The following is a 19,808-nucleotide window of genomic DNA, read 5'->3' on the forward strand; positions in this document are numbered from 1 at the left end:
GATCGCATGATAAGGCTAGACACCAACGACCCCAGGAGGTGACGTGAACGGGGCCGGCCCGCCAGACAGAGCTCAGTCGTTGGGTTTATCGACGATGCAGGGACAGAACCGAACACAGACGTCGTGCCTAGCCTACTCATGCGAGGAATCCAAAAGAAAGACAACCGGCGCGCGGCTCCCGTGGTAATGAGGGCGGTCGCGGGTGGGGTATCGAAATAACGGACAAGTAGGTGACAATCATAGAATGACTCAAGCAACGAGGAAGGTTAGCTCAAATAGATGCAAGAATAATACGTGCCACTGGGCGGACACGAGTGGCCAGGGGAAGATGCAGCCCGAGGGTCGCTCCCAGCACAGTAAGCTAAAGATGCAAAAGATACATGTCGCAGGGACAGACCCGTGTGACTTGGGGATAATGCTGCCCGAGTGGCGCCCACAACTGAATGAACTGGAAAGAGTCAACTGATACCGTAGCTGGAGTGATGTTGGAGTAGCCGAAGATGCATGCCGAAGAGTTGTTCCTCACGAGCCGCGAGGGTCCTAAGCCTCGGGAGGCTCTGTGGGCCAAGGTGGCTCCTGGAGAACCGTCGCGATCTCCTCCAGGACGGCGTGATTTCTGGCCTCCTGAGCCGCCAGGATGCTCCGCAGATGGCAATGGATGGTGACAGCCGCGTTCGGCAAGCCGAATGGCATGTGAACGTAGCTTTGAGGTGGAACCTCGCACCGTCCAAGGCACGAAGGCCAAAAACATCCTTGAGATGCGGCCCTGTTGAGCCCTATGATATCAACGCAGACGCACAGCCTGCCGTCCTTGCCATGATGGTGAGCTGCGCCGGGTGATGGACGGTGGTCCCCGCGTATGGTCCTTGCTTCTTGAAGCTCCTGGATCGCCTTGGTGATGAACTCCCGAGCACTAGGCGCTCCATGCCTCGTGCCCTCTTGAGGGAAGCGTGCAGTCAAGCACGCCTCCACGTGGTGCCCGAGCGCATCCCTCGTGATATTGGCTAGGTCTGAGGCCCTCCAGAAGAGAGCCCCTGAGCCCAGCCTGAGGAGGGCATCGGGCACACCTTCCTATGCGAGGGAGGGAGGCGCCCCATCCGCGGGCACATACCCAGAGGTGGTGCCGCTGGAAACGCCGCTCTCATGAGGTCCTGGGTGGAACAACTGCTTCTTCTTCTTGGGGATGGCCTCAGGAGGGTACAGGGTGCCTTCGTTGTCGGGGTTTCCGACTGCTGCAACCTGGTAGGCGCGCTCGAGGGAGCACACCGCATCTCTTTCTTCACATGGAACCATGATGATGCTGTGCTCCCTGGCATCTTGAGGACCTTGTAGCTGTGGTAGCTCATTGCCATAAACTTGGCCAATGCTGGATACCCAAGGATGGCATTGTACGTTAGGCGGATGTGGGCGACGTCAAAGTCGATGAGCTCGGTGCGGTAGTTGTCACACTGGCCGAAGGTGACAGGGAGGCGGACCTGCCCTATCGGGGTGGTGGAGCCGTCGATCACTCCTGAGAAGGGCTTGGTAGGCTGCAGCTGATCGTATGGCACTTGAAGGCTGTCGAATGTCTCGATGGACAGGACATTGAGCCCTGCGCCGCCGTCGATGAGGGTCTTGGTGACTTGAACGTTGCTGATGACGGGTGAGCAGAGCATCGGGAGCGCGCCGGCTATCGCCGCGCACTTGAGCTGGTCTAATGAGTTGAAGGTGATGGTGCACTTGGACCACCTGAGCTGGCGCTTGGCCTCGAGCCTGGGAAGGGCCGCGTTCACCTCACGAGCAAACTGCTTGAAGATACACTGAGAGGTTGGGGCTTGAGCACCACCCAAGATGCAGGCGATGGCTTGAGGCTCTTGGAAGCCCCCAGCCCCTCGTCATGATGATGGTCGTCGTTCCTCCTTGGCGGTGGCGGTAGCGGAGGGAGCCCGGCGTTGCCCTGAGGGCGGTCCTCACGAGGCGGGTCTCTCCAGACGCCCTCGCGAGGCTGGTCCTGCCAACGGTCCTCACGACGCCGGTCGCGCCACTCCTGGCGGGGGATGAGGTCGTCCCAGCGTCCCCCACTTCTCCTCCTGCTCGGCTGTAGCCCCGGTCGTTGCGCTCAGGGCGTCGACCGAAGCATCCATCAAGGATGGCACTGAGCTCCTGACTGTCGCTGGTGTTGTGGCTGTGAACGTTGTGGAAGGCGCAGAACGGGCGGTTGGCCTTGGACGACTCGGGGTGGTCGCGGCTGCGCTTCTTCTCTGGCTCTGCCGCGAGCACTGCAGTCCCCTTGCGCTTCACGTCCTTGACCCTGACCTTCTTTTCCTCCTGGCCGGCAGCTAGGAGCTCGAGGAGGGAAAGGCCCCCTTCCTCAGCTCTTGCGCCCTTGGTCGCCATGTTGAACATCTCCAGGGCCATGCATAGCTCCTCGTGGATGGTGAGCTCTTCCTTCATCTTGACATTGCGGACGCCGTCGGAGAACGCGGAGATGATTGCTTCGTCCGTCACCTTGGGGATCTTGAGGCGAATGCTGTTGAAGTGCTGGATGTACTTCTGCAGAGTTTCCCCTAGCTGCTGCTTGATGCGCCGCAAGTTACCCGCGGCCGGGGGGCAGTCGCGCGTGCCCTGGAAGTTGGCGACGAAACGCTTGTGCATCTCACCCCAGGAGGAGATCGATCCGGCGGGCAGGTTCAGGAGCCACGAGCATGCGCCATCTTTGAGGGCCATAGGGAACCAAATCGCCATGACCTTTACATTGCCGTTGGCCGCCTCGTTGCTTAGCTCATAGAGCTGCAGGAACTCCGCGGGGTCCGGGGTGCCGTCGTAGCGCGGATGCAGGTCCTGCTTGAACTTGCCGGGCCAGACGACGCTCCACAGCTCGGGAGTGAAGGCACAGCAGCCTGCTGTGGTCACCGGAGCCCGTCGCGGGGGCGGAGCCTGATCTTGACATCCACGCGCCGCCGCAGCAGGCGGCGCGCGGTCTTGATGCAGTGGTGCTGGGAGCGTAGGAGCGTTTTCTCGCGGCCGAGGGACTTCTTGGCAGCTTCCTTCTTCATGCACGGGCGCCCGGCGTGGCGGGTCACGCCGCGGCATCGCGCGTCTTGGTGCGAGGGCAGCGTCTTGATGCGGAGGTGGTGGAGGCGCTCCGTGAGCGACGTCGCCCGCTGCTGGAGGTGGTCGAGGTAGCGAAAGGGATGGTGCAGGAGAGCCCCTAGCGGCACTGACGAGCTCGGCGATGTGGTCAAGCCAGTCGTCGACTGGACGGTAACGCAGGAGCTCACGCGCCATGAGCAACGCGGCCTGCGCGTTCGTGGGCGCGCGACGAGCGTGGGACGACGAGCCGGCCGGAGTCAGCTACGGGGTGGCGGTGCGTCCGCCCCTCCACACAGAAGGGTGCAGCGATGAAGCTTGCTGCTCGTTCCCTGCTAGGCCGGTGGCGGCGTTGGTAGCGTGCGATGGAGAACGGTGGGGAGGCCCATCGACAGGCGCCATTTCAGCGACGCAAGCGGCGAGGGTGGCACGGCGCTCAGCATGGGCTCGGCAAGCGTCAGCCAAGGATCCGACAGAGCGGCGGAGCGCGGATCGACATGAGAAAGGCTTCAGTGCACCCCTACCTAGCGCGCCAAATGTCGGATCTAGGTTCTGGCAAACCCTTGAGGTTCAAACACTGGGGTGCGCACGAAGATCTCTCTCTAGCTCGCTCTCGCAACAATCCCAAGGCCTAACTCGACGAATACAAAGAACAAGAGACACGAGGGTTTATGTTGGTTCGGGGCACCGTTGTGGTGTAATACCCTACTCCAGTGTGGTGTGGTGGATTGCCTTGTAGGCTGATGATCAACAGTACAAGGGATGAACAGCCTCCTGAGGAGAGGTGTTCTTTGAGCTCGGTGAGCTTGTATGGTGGCCTTGGTGGAATGGATCCAGTCCAAGATCAGATGCCTCCTATGGTGGTGGCTAGTCCTATTTATAGAGGCCCGGGTTCCTCTTCCAATATATTAGGCGGGAAGGGATCCCACAATGGCCAATTTGACGGGGGACAACTAGAACAAGTTATCCTGACAAAAGGTGGTCTTCCCTTGCGAAAGGCTCTGGTGGTGATGCTGTCGTGGGCTCCGCGGTGACCTCCGTCCTGCCGTCCTGCTGGTCTTGGTGTCGTTGCACCGATATGGAAACCTTTGCCTAATGCCTCGGGACTCCTCACCTGCGCTTGCCCCTTTAGCACCAAAGAGGCACCGAGTACTCTACGCCCGCTGGCACCCGCCTGGCCTTGGTCGTCATGGCTCACGTCATGCGAACCTCGCGAGGTGTCCCTTGCATAGATAACTCTGCTCCTCGGGAGCCAGCCTAGGGAGGCCACCCCTGAGGAGGTCTTGCGTCGTCCACCTCGAGAGGGTCTTGAGTGGTTGTTGATGAAGATGGGCCGTACCAGGCCGCTGGATGACCCACGCCCTAGGCCGCAGGCAGGCAAGTCTGGGTACCCCTGTTCCCAGGACGCCGACACTCCGGCTCGCTCACTCTTTCCCCTGCTCTCTCCCTCGCCGTTCCCACCTCACCTAATGTGCCCGCTACCGCCGACGAGCACCACCACGGCCATCACCTCTCCCTCGTCCCCTCGAGCAGTCTAGAAGCCCCGCCTCGTCGCCCTTGTCCTCTTGGACGAGCCACGTAGCACCAAACACCCCCGAACGCCATCACCGCGGTCGTCTTCTACATCGGGAAACTAAGATCACCGGCGCCTGTTCGTCGTCCACGATGCCTCCCCGAGAACGCTGAGTCTTCCATTGGAATCCCTGTGAGCTCATCCGTCTTTCCCCTCACTCCCCGTGCTCTAGTTTGCGTGCTAGCCACCGCCCCGTGAGCACCCGAAGCCGCTGTTCGCCATTGCCGATGATCTCGACGCTCTTGAGATTCTATACTCGAACGCGCTGCACTACCGTGCTCCTGGTGACACGAGGAGGCCGTATAGCCTACGCACGCAAGCAGTCGAGCACCCTAGCCACGTTTCCGTCGATGCCGTAGCTCTGGCCGCCGCCTCACTCGTCGTCGTTGCTGATTCTGGCCACCCCAGCACCCGCCGTTGCCACCATCCGACGTGCCTCGTCGCACCAGTCCCGCAGTACCCATCCGCACGACCTCTCATCGTCGGAAACGGCCGGACTAGGATCTCCGCCGTGTCCTGCTTAGCGTCCGCGGCTAATCATCGGTTAGCCGACGTGGCCGTCATTAGATTAGGGGCTAACTAACCATATTAGTTTAACACTAGACACCGACAGTGGGACCCACTCTGTTAGTTTGCTGGTTAACCAAAATAAATAGGTTAATTAATAAAATCAATGGCTCAACGCGTCAGTGCTGACCTTGCTGACATGGCCCTTGATGATATTGCTTCTTTGTCTTATGGCACAATGTGCGAGAGCACTATTGATGATGATGTTGTTATGCCTATTCCTTGTTGTGATGATTATGATTGGGAAGATAATGATACTTCTTATAATCTTGGAAATATTTTTGGCACCAACTTGGGAAATTATGATGATAGCAATTGTTATACCATTGGTACTATTCATACTATTAATGATGAGAGTGATTATGCTTATGATATGCCAAGCCACAAGCTTGGGGATGCTATGTTTGACGAGAATGACATGTTTGAGAATTTATTTGCTGCAATTAATGTTTGTCCCAAGCTTGGGGATGCTATGCTTATTGAAGATGATCTTTTTAGTCCCCTTACCTTGAATGATCAAATTTGTTATGATGATTGCATGCCACCCACGTATGATGATTGTTGTGATGACACTTATGTTATAAAAAGTAGTGATAATTATTGATATAATCTTGAATATCCTTTTACTTAACACTACTCTTTTAATGTCGGGACAATTTATAGTATTCGAGTTTCCTATGATACTCCCACTATTATGAATGAGAATAAAATTGCTTATATGGAGAGTAAAAAAATTTCTATGCTTTTGGATCATGAAAAGAATGCTTTATGTGATTGTTATATTGATGAATCTATTCATGATGCTACTCAAAGTTATTATGAGAGAGGAACTTATGATTCATGATGCTCTCTTTATGTTTCAATTCTTATTTTATGTGAGCATCATTGAAATCATCATGCCTAGCTAAAAGGCATTAAAGAAAAAGCGCTTGTTGGGAGACAACCCAACACTTTTACCTACTATTTTTGTGTGTTCACATGATTATGCTACTGTAGTGATCATGTTTTATTGCTTTTGTTTCAATAAAGTGCCAAGTAAAGCTCTTGGGATAGTGTGGATGATAGTTGACTTGAATCTGTGCAAAAACAGAAACTTTTGCGTCCAGTGCAGAAATTGTTATATTTTACTGGAACGTGGAAAAATTCTGAATCCTTTACAGGTGATAGATATACAATTTTTCTACGTTTTCCTAATTTTTCAGAATTTTTGGAGTAGCAGAAATATGGTTTGAGTACAGATTACTACAGACTGTTCGGCTTTTGACAGATTCTGTTTTCAATGCGTAGTTTGCTTGTTTTCTAGTTTCTAAGGGTTATATTGCTCAATATAAATTGTGGAAATGATATGGTACATTAGTCATTCTGTGGAAACAATTATGAATCTTGTCTTCGACGGTACCAAAGTGAAATGGTTTGCTCTTTATCATACTAACATATCTCACAAGTTCCGTTAAGTTTTGTGTGATTGAAGTTTTCAAGTTTTGGGTGAGATATTGATATGAGGAGAATAAGGAGTGACAAGAACCTAAGCTTGGGGATGCCCAAGGCACCCCAAGGTAATATACAAGGAAGAACCAAGCAACTAAGCTTGGGGATGCCCCGGAAGGCATCCCCTCTTTCATCTTCAACATTATCGGTAACCTCAGTTGGAGCTATGTCTTCATTCCTCACATGATATGAGTTTTACTTGGAGCGTCATTTTATTTTGTTAGCATTTGCTTTCTGTTATTTAGAATAATTTTTTGCATCTTTCTTTACAATAAAAATGTCAATGATAGCCATCACCACGCTTCTTTTGCAAGTATACATGTTGCTGTATCAAAACAGAAAGTTTATCCCTGTTGCAAAAATTCCCTAGAAAAGTCAAAATGTGATAAAATGTTGAAAATTCTTGCAATATAAGCTCTGACAAATTTTCTACAGTGTGGTAAATTTTCATAATTTTTGGAGTTTAAAAAGTATTAATACTCTTGCATTCTTTACAGACTGTACTGGTTTGGCAGATTACTGTTATATTTGCATTGTCTGCATATGTTTGCTTGTTTAATGATTCTATTTGAGGATAGGAGTATTAAATATGCAGAGGCATTTAGTATGCAATGTTGAATAATAATTTTAGTAATTTTCTACAGTAGAGAATGATAAGGTTTTTGCATTGGTTTATACTAACTTATCTCATGAGTTCTTGTTGAGTTTTGTGTGGATAAAGCTTTTGAGATTTAGGAAAACCGTGATATGGGAGGAATTAAGGAGACACAAAAGCTCAAGCTTGGGGATGCCCAAGGCATCGCAAGATAATATTTCAAGAAGTCTCAAGCATCTAAGCTTGGGGATGCCCGGGTAGGCATCCCACCTTTTTCTTCTTCAACAATTATCGGTTAGTATCGGTTGAGCCTATGTTTTTGCTTGTTCACAATAGTTGTGCTATTCTTAGAATTTCATTTTATTTTGTTTTTGGTTGTTGTTTTAACAAAATACTTAGATTTGAAAGTTTTTGAATAAGAGAGAGTCCTCAAATAGCTACCTATTTACTTAACTACTCGCTTGATCTTCACTTATATCTTTTTGGAGTAGCTTGTCATTTACTCTTGTGCTTCACTTATATCCTATGAGTAAATTGTTAAATAAATTTAATATAATGAAGCTGAAATTATATGTTCATATCATGCCTAGTGGTAGCTTCACATTGGGTTTAGAAAGTGAAATCTTTTGAAGCTTGATAATCACACAATATTTGTCATACAAGCAATTCATGAATGATTAGTAGAAGGAAGAGAACTTTCACATGCAAATACACTATCTTGGAAATCTTCTGTGATTGTGAGGCCCCATCAAAATATTATATGCCAAAATTGTTGGCGTTGGACAATGAAGACAACGTAATGGTTTGTGTTTGTTCATATTCACATAGAAGTTATATTGTCATAGATCCTTCAACATGTGGTGCTTGCCCTCCATCTTTTCAAGCCAAAAATTCCGCACCAAGTAGAGATACTACTTTTGCATCCAAAAACCCTTAAACCCAAATCTTATTTTAAAGAGTCCACCATACCTACCTAAGGATTGAGCAAGATCCTTCAAGTAAGTTTTCATCGGTGCAATAAGGCAATAAAAATTGCTTCTAAAAGTGTTAGATCATATAGTGTAAGAGAAAATTGAGCGTTGTACAAACTTGTGATGGCAAAGAATAAAAGCGGCAGGCTGCATAATAAAGGTTGCTATCATAAGGGGTAATATAATGTGACGTTCTTTTGCAGTAAGGGATTGAGCATACAAACAAATAAGCACATGGCAACCTCTGCTTTCCTCTGCGAAGGACCTGTCTTTTACTTTTATGTATTTACTTTCATGTAGGAGTCAAAGTTTTTCTTTCTATTCCTTTTTATTTTTTCTATTTTGGCAAGCATCATGTGGTGGGGAAAGATGTAGGCACATATATCCAGTTGAATATGGGTAGCATGAGGTATTATTGTTGACATCACCCTTCAGGTGAATACGTTGGGAGGCGAAATTATAAGTCCCTATCTTTCTATGTGTCCGGTTGAAACGTTTGCTCACGTGTATGTGGTAAGTGTTAGAAATCATAGAAGACTATATGATGGTTGAGTATGTGGAGCTCTTACTTAGACTCTATTGAATAAGTTGAATTGCAATTGCTTGGTGACTGAGAACAGAAGTTGTTGAGTTTCAAGAGAATTCATTGTTTGAACATTAACATGTGCATTGGTTGCTACTTTAATATGAGAAGTTTTATAAGAAAGAATTGATGTTATGATGCTAGGAAAAGTGATTGAAATTGTCATTGATCAAACTTGTGCACTTTGCTAGCATTCACACTTCATAAATTATTTCTTTTATTATTTACCTACTCGAGGACGAGTAGGAATTAATCTTGGGGATGTTGATACGTCTCCAACGTATCTATAATTTATGAAGTATTCATGTTGTTATATTATCATTCTTCGATGTTTTACGATCATTTTATAGAAACTTTATATCATTTTTTGGGACTAACCTATTGACCCAGTGCCCAGTGCCAGTTGCTAATTTTTGCTTGTTTTTTACATCGCAGGAAATCAATATCAAACGGAGTCCAAACACCGCGACACTTTTTGTGGATTTTTTATGGACCAGGAGACATCCAGTGGGCCAGAGAAGCACCTGGGGGTGCCCCGAAGGGGTCACAACACACCAGAGCGCGCTTGGGGGCCCAGGCGCGCCCAGGTGGGTTGTGCCCACCTCGGTGGCCTCTCGTACCCCCTCTTCGCTTTATAAATAGTCAAATATTCCAAAAACCCTCACGGTTAACCTAGATCAGAAGTTCCGCCGTCGTAGGCCTTTGCAGCCACTGAAAACAAATCTAGACCCCATTCCAGCACCCTACCAGAGGGGGGAATCATCTCCGGTGGCCATCTTCATCATCCCGGTTGCCACCATGACGAGGAGGGAGTAGTCCACCCTCGGGGCTGTGGGTTTGTACCAATAGCTATGTGTTTAATCTCTCTCTCTCTCTCTCTATCGTTTTCTTGAGATGTCACGATCTTGATGTATCGCGGCCTTTCTTACTATAGTCAGATGATATGGTGTTTTCCCCTCTCTATCTTGTTGTGATGAATTGAGTTTTCCCTTTGAGATTTCGTTTTATCGGATTGAAACTTTCATGGATTTGAGAGCACTTGATATATGTCCTGCATATGAATACTCATGGTGACAATGGGGATTCATATTGATTCACTTGATATGTGTTTTGGCACTCAACTCGCCAAGATAAGTCACCCCATACATATCGGCGTGAACCTCGCGACCCAGTATTTCGACACTCGCGATCTCGCTCGGGCAATGTCGCTGTCCTTTTCGGCCTTCAGGGAGCTGCTGTACGCTAAAGGGGACCTCCTGAGCATCACGTATCAGGGGCTCTCACCGGACCTTGGGTCGCTCACCTCCTGGCCTTGACCACGGCATCGCAACCTAGCATACCAGGGATGGCTGAAGCCTGCCTGGGGACTGGGTCCTATCGGCGTAGAGCACTAAGCTACCGCGAAAATGATAAGTAGCACTGTGCCCAAGCAAGATACGCAGTTGCAACACCGAACTAGGACGATAACATCGAAGCAAAAGCATTACAGTTTCTTACATACCCCCATGGGGCTCGTCACAATTCCACGCAGGGAAAACAAAAGAAGAAGTCCTCGAAGAACCCGGCCACAGGGTGTCACCGGCGACGCTGGGTGGACGCTGTTGCTATGCTCCGCGCACTACAAGAGGTCGGTGGCTCGTAGCTACCGTTTTCACTCGACTCCGGAGAGTCACTGGATTCCGGGGAGTCGCCGCTGCTGCTGGAGGAGCTGCTGGCAAGGCCAAGGGCAAGTTCAGCGCCCTCGGCCCCGCCGCGTGGATCGCCTCTTCTGGAGCAGCACTCAAGGTGCCAGCCGTCTTCGTCGAAGACCTTGAAGAAAAGCATGGAGGCTCTGTCAAACTCGAAGTGGATGGCGAGGGTCTCCTCTGGACAGCAGGCGCGGTCGATCTCGTCCCATCCTCGAGTCATGAAGATGTCGCCCGGGGGGATGACCTCGACCTCCGGTTCCGTGGCTTGGCTGCAGCACCCGGCGTGGTGTAGCCACAGCTCGGCAGGCGCCCTCGGGGGTATCTCCCCGGTGAAGAAGCTCGGGAGCCGGATCCACGTGCGCGGCGGCATTGCCGCCCACACCATGAACTCGCGCGACGTACCCTCAGCGTGAGTTCGCATGTCGGCTGGCCGTGCGGCCACAACCTGTCCTCCGCGACCCCGACTCGCGTGACGCTGGGCGGTGCCTCCCTACTCAGGGCCCTGCGCACGAGTGTACATGGGGATCGGGAAGCCAGATGGAGGCTGCTCGTACCAAGGTCGCGTCACCTCCTTCCCCTCGCCGGCATCACGGGAGCGGCCAAGCCTTTTTTCGGCGGGATTGGCCCGGGCTCCTCCCAAGGAATTTTTCCCTTCTCTGCCGCGGAAAACCTCCTTATCGGTGCCTTGGGCCCGGGCTCCTCCCAATGAGTTTTTCACTTGGCTTCACCTCAAATCCAAGTCCGAGCGCACCTCGGGCCCGTGGGCTACTGCCGGCGTTCTGGGAACGGGGGTACCCAGACTTGCCTGCCTTCGGCCCATAGCTTGGCTCCATCGATAGCCTGGTACGGCCCACCTTCAACAACATCAACACAAGACCCTTGCAAGGGACCAACCCTCGCGAGGCGAACGACGGAAAGACCTCCAGAAGGAGCGGCCTCCTTAGGCTGGCTCCCGAGGAGCGGAGATTTCTATGTGAGCCCTCACCTTGTGAGGCTCGGATGACACAAGCCATGACGACCAAGGCCAGGCGGGCGCCAGCGGGCGTAGTACAACAGGTTTCCTCTTCGGTGCTAAAGAGGCAAGCGCAGGCACGGAGTCTCGAGGAATTAGCCAAAGGTTTCCATTTCCATGCAACAAGACCAAGACCGACAGGACGGGAGGACGGAGGTCATCGCCGAGCCCACTAACGATGACATGTACCTAGGGTAGGGTCATAGGCCTGACCTAGGCGCCCTACCCAAGGGCACTGCCCTAGAGTCAAGAACATTCGAAGCTCAACAGAAGATACCGACTGAAATCACCTTGGAGTGCAATCCACTCGACCAGCTATGCCACTCGGATACCCCAATTCCACTCGACCAAGATAGAGTCACTCGACCATACGAAGAATCACTTGGAGTACAGATGGTCTAAAGCCACCCCAAGATGGCTACGGTCAGGCGTTCACTCCGTAGTCTTAAAGGTCATTTATAGTGCTTTATAGCTAGTGTTACCAGTAACGCCCTGTGTTAACGTACATTGAACCCTGTGTATCTGAGGGCTGGAGGGGTCCGGCGCACTCTATATAAGCCAGCCCCTCCTCTGGCACAAGGGTTCGCACCCCCTGTAACTCTCATGCATAATCCAGTCGACTAAGCCTCCGGGCACCGAGACGAAGGGCTATTAGTTCCTCCGAGAAGGGCCTAAACTCGTTAACCTTGCGTGCACAACCTCGCTATAGCTAGGGCCTTCCCTCCTCCTACGTACCCCCTATTCTTATTGTCAGACTTTCTCCCACAATAGTAGGCACGCACATTGGGGCACGGCGTCTTAGCGACTTCCGGTGAGATTGCAGTTTTTCCAATCTTCATCAACATCGTTTCCGGTGGTGGTTTGGCTTTGGGCCGCGAGATCCTTCTCGGCGCGCTTGTTTTTATTGCCGACGACTCCGCCTGGCTCCAACAGGCCCCCCTAGACATCGAGATGCTCCCCGTCCGCGTGGCGACGCACTTCAGCGCGTGCGCTCGCAGCGTCCTCCTTCGACAGTCGTCAACCCAATATTGGTCGGTTCCCGCGTCATCCACTCTCCCCGCTATACGCCGCCGGAAGCGATCTGGTCGGTCGCGGCTTTAGCGGTGGGTGAAGCATGCGGTGGCTCAACAGTCGGCCACCCCTCAAGTCGTGGCTATCGAACCCGGCGAACCTCTCTACGGACCATTCAACCTGTCGACTGGTTCCGCAGATACTCTGTCCGAGTGCGGAAGCAGCGATCCCGCAACGGAAGTCCTCATGGTCGATTCCCGTTGCAGCCTGCCTGGTTTCCGTCGCAACGGCGACGGTGGCGATGGTGACGACCCGTCATACATTCATGATGAGTATGAACCCCAAGCCCTCACTTCAGAGCAGAGGGAAGAGTTGCATCACCACAACATGGAGGTACTCCAGACCCCCATCGCGGGGGAGACCTCCGAGGCTTGGGCCTTGGAGGCTGTGCGCCTGGCCACCTTAGCTGAGCGCACGTGTCTGGAGAATCTTCAACATTCACTCGACGAACGCGCCCGGCGGCAGAACCCTGAATCTAGTCGATGGCCTTGACAATTGTTTCTACATGAACCTCAGGTAGACCGAACTCCAATCTAGAATCTTGCAGCTGCAGCACGTATTGCAGAGTTAATTCAACCGTCTTGTTCGGAAGCTGGTAGGGGTTTGCTGCGGATCCGAGTGCTGCTCCGAGCGGCGGGTGAACAAAAATCAGCTATTTCTTAGTCGCGCAACATGATCGATAGCAAATCTGCAGTTGCGGACATAGTTCAGTTGGCTCACGGTCCAAGATCGCCTCCACGGCGTGATGATCGTGGGTACCGCCAGGATCAGTACCTAGATCGGGGCCACGGACGGTGTGACCATCGGTACGCCCGTGATGACCACCGTCGAGTGCCTACGCCCCCTCCGAGGGGCGGATCGTACGCGCCCCCGCGGTATGATGATAGGCGCTCGTATGGTGATGAGCGGAGAGCTCCATTCGACCCAAGAAATCCTGGGTTTGATGCAAGATCACTTGTCGTTCAAGGTTTATGGACAGGGGCCGGGCACACAGAGAAGGACAAGACAGAAATCATCCGAGTGGAAGCAGTGTACATGTTTCTGGACCTGAATGTTTTAGCTAAGCCATCAGAGCTGTCGAGATCCCTCCCAACTTCAGGTTGGCAATGGGCGTGACTAAGTTCACCGGTGAGTCGAAGCCCGACACTTGGCTAGAAGATTACCGAGTGGCAGTGCAGATTGGTGGAGGCAACAATGACGTAGCCATGAAGCACCTCCCCTTGATGCTTGAGGGTCCAGCAAGAGCTTGGTTGAATCAGTTGGCCCTTGGAAATATTTTCAGTTGGGAAGAGTTGGCCCGAGCGTTTATCAAAACATTCGAGGGCACCTGCAAGCGGCCTACTGGACTGACTGAATTGCGGCATTGTGTTCAGAAACAGAACGGGACTTTGAGAGACTTCATCCACAGATGGACTAGTCTCATCATACTGTAGACAATGTGTCAGAGCACCAGGAAGTTTGCGCCTTCAAAGAGGGCGTTCGATACAAAAGCTCAACCTGAAATTTGGTCGGTAAGGAGATATGTCCCTGGCCCGAATGATGAGAATAGCCACTCGGTATGCTAACAGCGAAGAGGAAGACCGACTCCGCAGTGGCAAGAACAAACCAGTCGCCCAAGACACCTGAGGAGGAAATTCTAGTCGGAAGCAGAAGCGCAAGGCTGAAGCTGCAGGTCCTGCTGAAGCTGCAGTTTTGAATCAAGGGAAGTTCAAGGGAAACCCTAAAGGGCCATGGATCTGTAAGAAGGTGAAAGATCAAGCGGGAACCGATGTTATTGATTTGCCATGTCACACACACACCAAAAAAGATGAAGACGGTAACTTGATTCTGCCAAAGCATACCACTCGACTATGTCGACTCCTGATTCTGAGTTTCCGAGAGGGTCAGACCAGTCGGATCACCCAGCGCATGTTGCTACCCCTGGGCGGCAGGCGTTGGTGGTCGACCCAGTCGTTGGGGGCACCCGACTAACCAAGGTTCTGATGGAAGGTGGTAGTGGTTTGAACATTCTGTATGCTGAGACCCTCCGAGGGATGGGCATCCCGATGTCCAAGCTTAGTGAGAGCAACATGCGTTCCACGGATTCATCCCAGGAAAGAAAGCGGATTCACTCAGTCAGATCACTCTTGATGTGGTTTTCGGTGATTCAAAGAATTATCGTAAGGAAAAGTTGACGTTTGAGGTGGTGGATTTTCGCAGTGCCTACCATGCTATTCTGGGCAGGCCCGCATATGCTCATTTCATGGCTCGACCATGTTACGTATACCTCAAGTTGAAGATGCCTAGTCGTAGAGGCGTGATCACAGTAACGGGAAATCGGCAAAGGGTAGAAGAGTGCCTCTAGAAGGGCTCAAGGATAGACGATGAAAAGATGGCAGCAGTAGAGATGGAAGAATACAACAAGAATGCAGATAAGAGTGATTTTTTGCGAGCCAAGAAGCCTGCTTCAGAGTCCGCATTTCAGTCGGCCGGTGAAACAAAGCCTGTTCATATTCAACCGACTAATCCCAATGCTACTCCGACCCACATCTCAACAACACTCAACAGAAAATAGGAAGAAAAGCTCATCCAATTCCTCCGTGAGAACTTGGACATCTTTGCATGGAAACCATCTGACATGCCAGGTGTACCCAGGGGACTGGCTGAGCACCGGTTGCGCGTCGACCCGAAAGCAAAACCTGTCAAGGAACATCTCCGTCGGTCCGCCATGGAGAAGAGGAAGGCAATTGGTGAAGAGGTGGCTCAGCTTCTGGCAGCTGAGTTCATCTGCGACATATACCACTTCGAGTGGCTCGCCAATGTTGTCATGGTCCCCAAGAAAGATGATTCCCTTCGTATGTGTATCGATTTCAAGCACATCAATCGGGACTACCCGAAAGATCACTTCCCTCTCCCCCGAATCGACCAAATTGTCGACTCAACTGCGGGATGTGAGCGTTTGTCCTTTTTGGATGCGTATTCTGGGTACCATCAGACCCGACTGTATGGACCCAACGAAATAAAAACAGCCTTCGTCACCCCATTCGGGTGTTTTTGCTATGTTACCATGCCCTTTGGTCTTAAGAATGTTGGCGACATGTTCATGCGCATGGTTCAGAAGTGCCTGCTCACTCAAATCAGTCGGAACGTGGAAGCATACATGGATGATATCAAGCTTAATCCGTCAAAGTGCACATTTGGAGTCCCAGGCGGAAAGTTACTCGGTTTCCTTGTTTTAGAACGAGGAATCGATGCAAACCCAGAAAAGGTTGGAGCAATTCTCTGAATGAAACACCCTGTGCGTGTGCATGATGTTCAGAAGCTTATTGGTTGTTTGGCTGCATTGGGCCGATTCATTTCTCGTCTCGGTGAAAAGGCGTTGCCTCTTTACTGACTGATGAAGAAGTCTGATAAGTTCGAGTGGACTCCTGAAGCCGAAGCAGCATTTGTGGAGCTCAAAGCCCTGCTTTCCACCCAGCCGGTGCTTGCTGCTCCAATCCGCAAAGAGCCTCTACTGCTGTATATCGCAGCCACTGGACAAGTTATAAGCACAGTGCTCACAGTCGGGCGGGAGGAAGAAGGCAAAGCGTATAAAGTTCAGCGCCAAGTGGACTATATCTCTGAAGTCTTGGATCCTTACAAGCAAAGGTATCCGCATTACCAGAAGCTTGCCTACGTGATTTATCTTACCACGAAGGAAGTTGCACATTACTTCGCTGACCACTCGATTTCAGTCGTCATTGATGCTCAGTTATCAGAAATCTTGAACAATTGAGGTGCAACGTGTCGAGTGGCCATGTGGGCGATTGAACTTCTCCCTTTGGATATCAAGTTCGAAGCAAAAAAGGCGATCAAGTCTCAGGCAATAGCAGACTTCCTAGCCGAGTGGATCGAACAGCAGCAACCGACTCAGATACACTCGGAACATTGCACTATGTTCTTTGATGGGTCCAAGATGTTGAATGGTTTTGGTGCTGGAGTGGTCCTGGTATCCCCAAGAGGTGACAAGCTCAGTTATGTCCTCCGGATTCACTTCAATTCTTCAAATAATGAAGCTGAGTATGAGGCACTCCTGTATGGGTTGCGTATGGCCATCTCACTCAGCGTCCGTCGCCTGATGGTCTACGGTGACTCAGACTTGGTGGTCAATCAGGTCATGAAGGAATGGTATATCAGGAGCCCAGCCATGACTGGTTACTGCAATGTAGTGAGAAAACTGGAGAAAAAGTTTGAGGCGTTAGAGCTCCACCACATACCCCGAATCAAAAATCAAGCAGCCGACGATCTAGCGAAGATAGGTTCCACTTGGAAACCTATTCCCAATAATGTGTCCTTGGAGCATCTCCACACCCCGTCAATTCAAGAACATCCTTTTACAGAGGAGCCCCCACAACCAACAAGTTCAACTAATTCGACTGAGGTTGAAGTCTGAGTTGTGGTCGACTTGATCATGGAGGTTTTAGTGATCACTCCCGACTGCACGGTGCCATACATTGCATATCTGCTCAGGCAGGAGCTTCCAGAGGATGAAGATGAGGCCCGCTAGATCGTCCGCATATCCAAAGCCTTCACGGTGATAAGTGGGCAGCTTTACAGAGAAAGTATTACAGGAGTAGCTCAACGTTGCATCTCTCCAGAAGAAGGTCGACTGATCTTACATGAGATTCACTCGGGGACCTGTGGTCACCACGCGTCCTCTCGAACCATCATGGCCAAAGCATACCAAGTGGTATTTTATTGGCCACGTGTGAATGAAATGGCTAAAGATATATTTGACAAGTGTGAAGGCTGCCAGTTTTACTCAAACATGTCCCACAAGCCTGCATGGTTGAGCCTTTGAGGACCGGCAGAAGCGGCTTCACTCATTTGCTCGTAGCAGTCGACAAGTTCACCAAATGGATCGAGGCCAAGCCTATCAAGAATCTTGGCTCAAGCACTGCCATTAGTTTCATAAGAGAGTTGATATTCAGATATAGAGTCCCTCACAACATTATCATAGATAACGGCTCCAACTTTGATTCTGACGAGTTCAGAGCATTTTGCGCCTTCCAAGGCACTCGGGTCGATTACGCATCCGTTGCGCACCCGCAGTCGAATGGGAAGGTGGAAAGAGCAAATGGCTTGATCCTTCAAGGGTTGAAACCCCGATTGATGCGCGATCTCAAGCATGCTGCTGGAGCTTGGGTGACTGAGTTGCCATCTGTCCTATGGGACTGAGAACGACTCCCAATCCGTCGGCCGATCGAACCCCTTTCTTCACGGTGTATGGTGCTGAAGCTGTGCTTCCGAGTGATTTGCTGCACAATGCCCCCCGAGTGGAACACTTCTCAAAAGCTAAAACAGAACAGGCATGCCAAGACGCAATTGATCTCCTAGAGAAAGAACGAGAGATGGCTCTGATCCGGTCGAACATTTATTAACAAGACCTGTGTCGATTCCATGCCCGAAATGTCAGAGGCCAAGCGTTTCAGGAAGGAGACCTTGTGCTCCTAGTGCACCAGAAACGGCCACACAAGCTCGCTCCGGCCTGGGAAGGGCCCTTCATCATGACCAAGGTGCTCCACAATGGGGCGTATCACCTCTACAACATAGCCAAGTAGTAAGACGAGCCACGCTCGTGCAATGCGGATCTGCTCCACTGTTTTTGTACCTAAACGCTCGGGTTGACGAGTTGTAATAAGAATCCTTCAGTTTTCTTATCAAAGACATTATTTCTGTAGTATCTTAATGATTGTTATCACATAAGCATATGTGTTCAAATCCCCTAGTGGGTGGCTTAGCCGCAAACCCGATTCGCCTAAGTTTCAGAAACACTCCGAGTGAAGAGCAACCGTCTCACTCGGGGGCTTAGCCGCGAACCCGATTCGCCTAAGTTTCAAAAAACACTCCGAGTGAAGAGCAACCCTCTCCATCAGGGGGCTTAGCTGCGAGCCCGTACTGGCCTAAGTTTCAAAAACACTCCGAGTGAAGAGCAACCCTCTCACTCGGGGCTGACCTGCGATCCCGTACTCGCCTAAGTTTCAAAAACATTCCGAGTGAAGAGCAATCCTCTCACTCAGAGGCTTAGTTGCGGTCCCGTACTCACCTAAGTTACAATACATACTCCGAGTGAAGAGCAACCCTCTAACTCGGGGGCTTAGTTGTGATCCCGTACTCGCCTAAGTTTCAAAAACACTCTGAGTGAAGAGCAACCCTCTCACTCGAGGCCTTAGCTGCAATCCCGTACTCGCCTAAGTTTCAAAAACACTCGAAGTGAAGAGCAACCCTCTCACTCGGGGGCTTAGTTGCAATCCCGTACTCGCCTAAGTTTCAAAAACACTCCGAGTGAAGAGCAATCCTCTCACTTGGAGGCTTAGATGCGGTCCCGTACTCACCTAAGTTACAAAACATACCCTGTGGGAAGAGAAACCCTGTCACTCGGGGGCTTGGCCGCGTACTCAGAGCTGCGCCACAAGTACAACGTATGGTTGCACTCTAAGATGTGCCACAAGTACACCATATGGTTGCACTCTGAGCTGCACGACAAGTACAACGTCTAGTTGCACTCTGAGCTGCGCTACAAGTACAACGTCTAGTCGCATCCGAAGCTGCACCACAAGTACAAAGACTACTCATCACAAATACAGTAGAAGCCAGTAGAGGTACGTGCGGGGCAAAGAATTAGAGAAATATCCACATGGAGCGATGTGGGCAGCTCGGGCAGTGGTGCAAGCCGGCTATAAAGGAAGTTGTACCTAAGGGATGTCGAGACGTAGCTCAACCTAGAGGAGGGCGGCGGGAGGCGGCAACTTCCCACGTCGCGACAGTCAGCAAGGGACAAAGGCAACCACATCGGCTTTGTGAGAGAGAATGGCAGGGACCCCTGATCGGAACGTGCCAACAGTGGGTTTTCGCCGGCGATGGCGAATGCACCTACACAAAGCATCCACCCCTTTCCCCAGCGGATGTGATCCGTATGGATGTTAGAGATGTGACCACACTCGTTTTGTGCGAGAGAGTGTGAAGAGAGCAACCCCAACAAGCAACCGTGTAGGCTCGTCCTCGCTATGTATATAGGGGAGCGGTTTGTTTTTCTCTCGATATGAACCTATTTATATTGCGTACGTGTGTGATGCCCCCGATTTAACCGTACACTAGTCATGCACGCAAACGTGTACGATCAAGGTTAGGGACTCATGGTAAGATATCACAACACAACTATAAAAATAAAAT

The sequence above is a fragment of the Triticum aestivum genome, chromosome 5D (assembly GCF_018294505.1).
Source record: "Triticum aestivum cultivar Chinese Spring chromosome 5D, IWGSC CS RefSeq v2.1, whole genome shotgun sequence".
NCBI classification, from domain to species: domain Eukaryota; kingdom Viridiplantae; phylum Streptophyta; class Magnoliopsida; order Poales; family Poaceae; genus Triticum; species Triticum aestivum.